This window comes from Parasteatoda tepidariorum, chromosome 5 (genome assembly GCF_043381705.1).
Source record: "Parasteatoda tepidariorum isolate YZ-2023 chromosome 5, CAS_Ptep_4.0, whole genome shotgun sequence".
Lineage (NCBI taxonomy): Eukaryota > Metazoa > Arthropoda > Arachnida > Araneae > Theridiidae > Parasteatoda > Parasteatoda tepidariorum.
This window is the reverse complement of record NC_092208.1, coordinates 73,671,461-73,679,865: the sequence shown is the minus strand read 5'-3', so window position 1 is coordinate 73,679,865 and position 8,405 is coordinate 73,671,461.

Genomic DNA, 8,405 nt, shown 5'->3' with positions numbered 1-8,405 from the left:
CCTTTTTTGGCGATAGAAAATATCGCCAGGTTTTAAATTACATTACAATTTTTACCACTGCTTGTTAGTTCGGTAGACGATAGTTTTCAAATTAGATTATTCGGGGCAAAAGTTATTGCAGTGTGGATGATATGGCTTTTTTTCCTTCAAGTACGACAAAAACATTCTCAGAAGTTTTTTTTCTATTTTTGTCGTGGTTGTGGTGTTATTTATTTTTTTATTATAGATTTAAGAACAAAATAGGTAAAACTAGTTTATTCAACAGATCGAATGTTTCAAGGTAATCATTTTGGAATACCAACAATGAATTTAGAAAGCCAATGATTAAAGTTCTATACATTTCTTTTTTAATCGAATTAATTCATAATTGAGTTGACACCAAGTGGAATTCTCTCTTAAAAAATGTTAAATGCTACTTTTGTTAAATGCGTTCAATGGTTGATTTTCCGAAAGAATATTCAACGAAATTAAAAAAAAAACGCCATTTTTCTATTTAATTGGAATGAATAATGAGTTGGAACCAATAAATGAAAAAAAAAATTTTTACTGCCTGGTACAAATAAATACTTGAAACATAAATAAGCCTAAAAACCTAATCCATTAATCATTGTAGTCCTGATACTAATCCAACTAGAATAACCCAATAAGTGAAATACTTATCTGAACTAATTGTATAATAGTGATAAGTTGGTTATTTAGTCCGTGTTGCCGATTTGAAATTTTATATATATATATATATATATATTTGATAATAATTCTTTGATAATTAAAAACGCATGCTCTTTAAAATTTATATTTCTACTCCGTAAATTTTTTTTTGCGTATTTCAAATACCAAAATTGGCTTTACTCTAAAGTAGTGCTCCATTACACCAAAAACCAAGAATAGTTGCAGGATGAATATTTTTTATCACTACTTGGTGTAAAATAGCCAGCCTCATTTTTGTTATTTATTTATTCTAAAATTTGTTGTTATAGTGAGATATGATACACTTTAGAGTGAGTAAAGTTATTTTTACGACGCAATACGAAGTAATAATAATTTTTTTGGGACGCATATGTACTACATTTCATAAAATAATAAAATTAATTTGTTTGTTAAACGAGCATCCAAACAGCTTAGAAAAAAATATTAGCATAAATTCGAACGAAGTTTATACCGAAGTTCTTAAATTTGAAGCCCTGGAAACTAGGTAATCAAGGGCTTTACTTAAAAAAATATAGACAGATTTATGCAAATCTTTTGAGAACATGTTTATAATTATTATGTAATATATAAACTACACAATATATATTTAATTTTGCAACCGTTGTTGAACATCTGATCTAATTTTGGATTTACGAATATCAATGTTCATCTCCATAGTAATTTTGAACCCTATCTAGAAGACAAGGGATCAAGTATTGGGATAAATTTGCCTTCGTGTCGTGTAGGGCTTTTTGATGGAGCTAACCTGCATTTATGTTACACGGAGAGGATAACTACGAAAATCTTCCATGGTTAGCCTGACTGAAAAGGGACTCTAACTCATGATCCGTCTACCACTGAGGATATTTCTCGTTAGCACTGTGGTCGGTGCGAACCGAGTGCGGAATTCGTATCGACTGACCCTCGTTGGAATTAAAACCCGGTTCAATGCATTGAAGGTGAACGCGATATCCCCTGAGCCACTACGGCTCTATACAATATGTACAAATTATACAATATATTAATACACTATATACAAATTATAAGTTACAATATTTATTTTCCATATACTGGTTCCCCCCCCCCTATTTCGAGATTCATGAATCCAAATCTCTTGAAAAAAGGTATGTTTATTCAGGTAATTTTTGTGACTGATTACTACTTAATTAACATATTTAAGATTCACCCCTTTGTATCATTCTGATAGAGTTCTGGTCAGTAGTACTTTGGTCATAGTACGTAATAATCATTTGGTCAAGTGGTATAATAGTAAGGGTGCTTTTTTGAATACTAGACCGTTATCCCTGTTTCAATTCTTTGAAATTAACTATTTTGTCTTCTAAAGTGATAAAAACTGATTTGGATGCTGCAGTAAAGCTTCCGTGACAAATTTTCAAAAATCTTAAAAAAAAAAAAAAAAAAAAAAAAAAAAAAAANAAAAAAAAAAAAAAAAAAAAAAAAGTGCAACTCTAAACTCTTGCCCTATACTGATTTAACCAAACTTTCGGAAAGGTGATTGCTCATTATTATCGGTATAGATTTGTCAAAAAGTTTTTCAAATAACGCTAATTGTATTTCTTTACTATTTCTCTCATTCTAATTGAAAGACAACCGGATACTTTCAATATCTTTCGAGGAAATATAAGAATAGATAAAAATATAAGAATAGAAAAAAATATTAAAAAAAAGATTAAATATCTAACATCAGTTTATTTGTAAAAGTCAGATGATTAAGTGCATATTTCGAATTTTCCTTCTATGTTTACACTCCTTTGATGGTTGATTTCGAAAGGGAGGAAAGAGACCTCTTAAGCAGTATAAAATCTTTTTCATATTAATAAATGTTATAAAAAATTAGAACAAATATTCTTCTTTTTACCGAACCACATTCAGATAATATATAATTTCATGTAAAGTATAAAACTACAAATATCCTCCAATAAACAATAATATTAAGCGCAAAGGAAAATATATAATTTTAAAATATTTAAACTATTCTTACATGCATGGATAATGATATACTTTATTTAAGAATAAAGAAAATGCATTTTCGATGATGATTTATACTGAGACGCTTTTTTAGAATAGAAAATATTATTTCTGTCACTTTCTTTAGATGAAAAAATAATTTAAAGTGATTTAAGAACACTTTGTTTGCTTTAAGGAGTTATTGCCTGAATCGTAAACTGAAATTTTCATAGTATTTCATAAAATACCTTCTTGCTATTGTGTACAGCAAGTAAAAACATATTTCCTCTAAATTTATCGAATCTTTTCTTTATTGCTATAAAAGTTCTCACTAGCAATGTTAAATTTCAGAAAATGGTGATTTATGACAGGCATAAGTTAAAGTTTGTGTAAAATGGATGTTCGAAATTTCTTTTGTTTACGACGAAGCGATATGTTTCTAGTTGTTCTGGGATATGTTCTGAGTGAACATTTCAGTTAAAGGAGCTCTTGCTTGCTTGAGGGATACAAATTTCGTCAAAAGCAAACGCTACATCTTAATTAATATTACTAATTTGGAAACATAACATGAAATAAAATAAGTATGATCGAAAGAGTTCTCAGGTAAATCCAGGTTTGAACTCCTAAACCTGCTTTACAACTTGACAAAAGAGTGCTGTGAAGGGTTGAAAGAAATTACTTGGGTGCCGGGAGTGTTCAAGCCAATAAAGTATGGGACTGTAAAAGATACTTTAACCACAATGGGAAAAGGATATACTTCCAAAGGAAAGGTAAGTTAGGAAGCTTTATAAAATGACCATCGGACACTCCCCTTCCAGTGAACAAGAAGCCCGACTTCTGTTCTGTCGTTAGTGTTTCAGTCAATTGAGAAGGCACGTGACCGTGAGTAAAGTCACTATTCCAGCGCAGTTTGGGCCTTGTAGAGACCCAGGATGTTTGCTTGTCGAATCAAGACGAAATAACGCAGTGCTGCCATCTGTCGAGGTGTGAGATCTTTGCAAGTTTATTGTGAGTAGTATCAATGGGAAGGAGTGAGAAAGATGAGTGTTTTGGATGCCGGCAGGATTATAACCAAGATGGATACTTTAACCGCAATGGAAGAGTGTGTATAACCTAACACATTACACCACAAACATATACAAAAAATAAAAATAATGCACCGAAATACATACAAAATTCCAGTTGGGAAATGTTAGAATAACCATCATACAGCCTATATTTGTCCTTCTGTGACTTCCACATCATTGGACCACTTAAAGTATAATTTATTATTTATGCCAATAAAAGTTGGTTATATTATATGGTTTCATATGAGATAAAATTTTGTAAAGTTGGTATAATTTGGTAATTTTAGCATAATTAGTTAGAGCATAACATAAAAAGCTTTATCTGGTCAAATTTATTTTTCAGTTTTATATTTTTACTAAATGTGAGCTAATAATAAAATATAGTTTTAAAAATAAGAATTTCAGGTGAACCGTTATCATATGAATGATTTGATTACCGCATATTTCGGTTTTCATATGTTTTGGTGGTCAGATATACAAATCAGTCAAAAAAATGGTAGGTTTAGTTTAGAGAAAGTACGTTTCTGTGTTTGATTTCGTAGTTTAAAATATCGCAAGCACTAATTAATTAGCGTATTTGTAGTTCCCTCATGAATCATTAAGTCCTAAAACGGGAAGATCCAATCATTTTGCATGGAATTATCTTCGGGAAAAAGAAATACATAATTCTGTGCAAAAATATTTTAATTCGCAAAAACATTTTTGAGATATGGTGAAGTACGCAAAAAGTAAAATTAGCATTATTTGGTCCAACCTTCGGACCTCTTTCCTAACCAAACTATCTTGACCATAGTTCTTAGATTGTGGCTATCCCCTATATTTTGGGGGTGGGAAATCTCAACCTATCGGAAAAAATATACGTTTATTCAGAGAAATTACGTTTTTTGCTTTGATTTCGTAACTTAAAATATCGACAGCATTAATTAAGTAATATATTTGAGGTCATCCCCTCGAACCATTAAAATTGAGTCCAAGAACGTGATGATCCGCTCAGCGGATCAAAAGTTATTCAGGGTAGTCTATTTTTATTTTGCGCACTATACATCCAAATGAGAATCCAAAAGATAATAATTAATTAACCTTTAAATTTTTAGCACCCCAGCATATTTATTTGAATTACTATAATAATAATTTATTGAACAATAAATTATTATTATAATAATTCAAATAAATATGAGGATTATTATCAGTAAAATGTTTAGGCTAAAGTTATTCATGCATAGGTTATGTTCCAAATGTATTATAATTTATCATCTTTCCTATAATTTGGGCAGCAAAAGTATTGGTTAGAATAACGCCTATATTTTACATCTACAGCATTACTTTCTTATCATAAACATGTGCCTTATTGCAGATTATGATATGCAATAAGGATACCCCAAATAATCTTTGACGTTTCGGATATCTCTATCTTGTCTGCAGCTATTAAATATGGATGAGATTCTCTAACAATATTTTGTAATATTTGATATGTCCGTATAAAAATAAACTATATCTGGAAAATTCGTCATATTTATATAATTTTTGAACTAATTCACATTTGAATCTAGGTAATAATTTTTATTATTCAACATGTTTTGCTTCATTTTTTTTAATTAATAAATAAACACGAATTCAAAAATAACTTGAAATGATGAAAGTTTAACCCCTTCCTTCGCGCTTCAGTGAAAATGACGGGGTGAGATTTCGCCCGTTATTTCTCGCCCCTGTGATATTGACGGGCTGGAGTGTTCAGTAGTAATGGCCCAATAAGAATAAAACTGATTCATTTCCTTTGCCCGGAAAGCATTATATTTCTCATTTTACACATCTGATGGCAGTACCAGGAAATTTTTAAGGTAATTGTAGATAGTTAGTTTATTTTAAACTATTTGCAGCACTAGTCAAAACGTAATACAAATACAAAAGACGAAAAAATAGGCACCTTTATGACCGTTTTCTTGAAAATTAGTCGAACATTAAGGGGTTAAAAAATAAATATTTTTCTTTAAATCCTTATTCATCATTCTTTTTTTTAAAAAAAATAACTAAATGTTTTAGTGATTTTGATTTACTTATGTGTTTTAAATGATAAATGTATCTTTGATAAACTAAAGTATACTGGGAAAAAGGGTTTTTTAAATGGAGCAAAAATGTTTCAAAATAGATCCGATTCAAATATTAGTCGAATATGAAAACCCTAAGCATTGAAATGTAAACAGCACATACTCATTTTTAAGCACTCGTTTATAGTTTCGAAACTCATTTATAGTCTCAAAAGCAACGCGAAGGGATGAATGTGTGAGGGAGATGTATAGTGCACCAGAAAAAAAACGGATTACCCAGTATAACTTTTGATCTAATGATCGGATCTTCACGTTTTAAGTCTCAATCCTAATGGCTTGAGTGCAGACGATATTTTAAGTTACAAAATCAGACTTAAGAATGCACTTCCTCTAAATATAAACATACATTTTTTTCGATGGATTCGGCTTTCTGACCCTCAAAATAGAGGGGGGGGGGTAGCCTCAATCTGGGAAAAAGGGTCCGAATAGTTTGGGCAGTAGAGCGCTGGAAATTTTGGACCCTTTAATGCTAATTTTATTTTTTGCGTATTTCGGTATATCTCGAGAACTTTTTAAACAAATTGAAAATCTTTTACACCCAATTATAAAATGTATTTATCCAAGGATAATGCCATGCAAAAAGAAAGAACTTTTAGTAAATATTTATCTTTTTTTTATTATATTAATTATGAACTAGTGGGCAGCGCCCCCTGCTCGCTAAACCTCGCCAACCCCCGAAAATTGCTACGCAATCTTGTATGGTTTGCTTAACAAACTAAGCTCGCTTCGCTCCCTACTAACTTAGGTACATTGCAAATGCACAAAATTCTAAAAATTCAAAACAATCAAACTTTTTTTTTTTAAAAAAAATTACATCTTTTTAGTAAATACTAAGTCATTAAAATAAATTTTAATTCAAATAAATGACATGTAATTCGTTAAACCTATAAGAAATGTGCTATAGTATAATTCGTGAGATAAATCAAAAATCGTCAAATAAATTCGTAATATATAAATTCGTGAAAAAAAAGCTTTTTCGACAAAATACTAAAATAGAGATCTATCGACAAAGACTACTCACTTCTGCCTAGCTTAATAGTATGAGATTGCCGCAGCTGATGCTCTCTGGTTATTTCAGTTTCCGTTTTTAAAAGCGCTATATGTTGAGCCACCTCAGCTAGATTTGGCATGTGACATTTTTAGCGGCAATCATTGGTCGATTCGCCGTGTAAGAGAAATAGTAACGTAAACAAAACGAAGCAAACGTTGCCACCGTAGGAAAAGAAATACAGCCACAATTCGGGAGCCACGTAAGAGAATTATATATATTAGATGGTCGAAAAATTTTGAATTGTAAGGTAGCAATTTTTTACATCATTTTAAAAAATGTCATTTTATATAGCAAAATACAAAATTTGAGCAAAATCGCTCTATTGGTTCCTGAGAAATGGAATTTCAAAAAAAGTCAGATGCTTAATATTCGTTTTTCCAGGAAATATTTATTCATATACTATTTATTTATGACTGTTAGGTCAAGCATAGTATATCTTTAGCCAGTGCATTCTACATTCATTCTGAAAATGCCGCGAAACGTCAATATGGAGAAATTCCATAGTTTTGAGAAAGTGAAAAGCGTTTGCCACCATAGTTTTTAATACTTAAGAACTTATTTCAATGCTGCAGTATATGGGCTCATGAAAATTTGTAAAAAATTGGAATAATGAATTGATTTTAACAGTTTTCAGCTTGGTTTGAAAATGTCTCCAGATAAGTGATTTTTAAAAAAGGCAAATAACTTTTAAAATATTTAAATTGTTTTTCCGTTGTAAAACCCAGATAATTCTTCACGGCAAGATGACAAGTGTAATTTAAAATTATTGCTTTATTTCAAAAGAAAGGTGCTTAAACTGTGACCTTTTTATTTTCATAGGCGAAAATACTTCGAAAAATCATGGTCGGCTTACATATGGAGACATATAGTTTTGGCAGAATATCGCAATAAATTCTACTTAGAGCTCTTAGAAAATAACTTAATCTAAAAGTAATAGGAATCAGATTGATGATAAATTTTGTTTTGTAATATTATCACAATATGCAGCTTGTAGTGGTCTAATGGAAATGAATGAAACTGACAAAGAACTCCGAGAGAAATTTGAATTCTCTAGCTAATCAGAAAATAGACGGAAATTTAATTGCGAAATTCCATTATCACGAATACAAATTTAGTTCATGAACACAAAGTAAATTTTTTTTAATTTGAGACTAAATAATACATTCAGAAGTTAAAATAAGAAAATTCAAATAGATTAAAAAATAATCCCCTGAAGCTGAAATGGTTATATGTTACTTAATTAAAATTTTTCATTCGCTTCAAAAATATACAAATTGTAAGAAAAACAACAAATCGACATGCTTCAATCGCTCAAAAACAAGGACCCATTTTTAAGACTTCATTTTCAAGCTAAACGGGAATGAGAAGAAGCAAAAATTATTCGAAATATAAGGACTCAATTACATTTATAGTCAATGGTGGAAAACAAAACTATAAAAACCGTAGTAGCAAAAAAAAAAAAAAAGAAAAAAAAAAACATAGTGCCGAAAGGGGCAAATCAGGGCAAAATACATTTCCACATGCAAT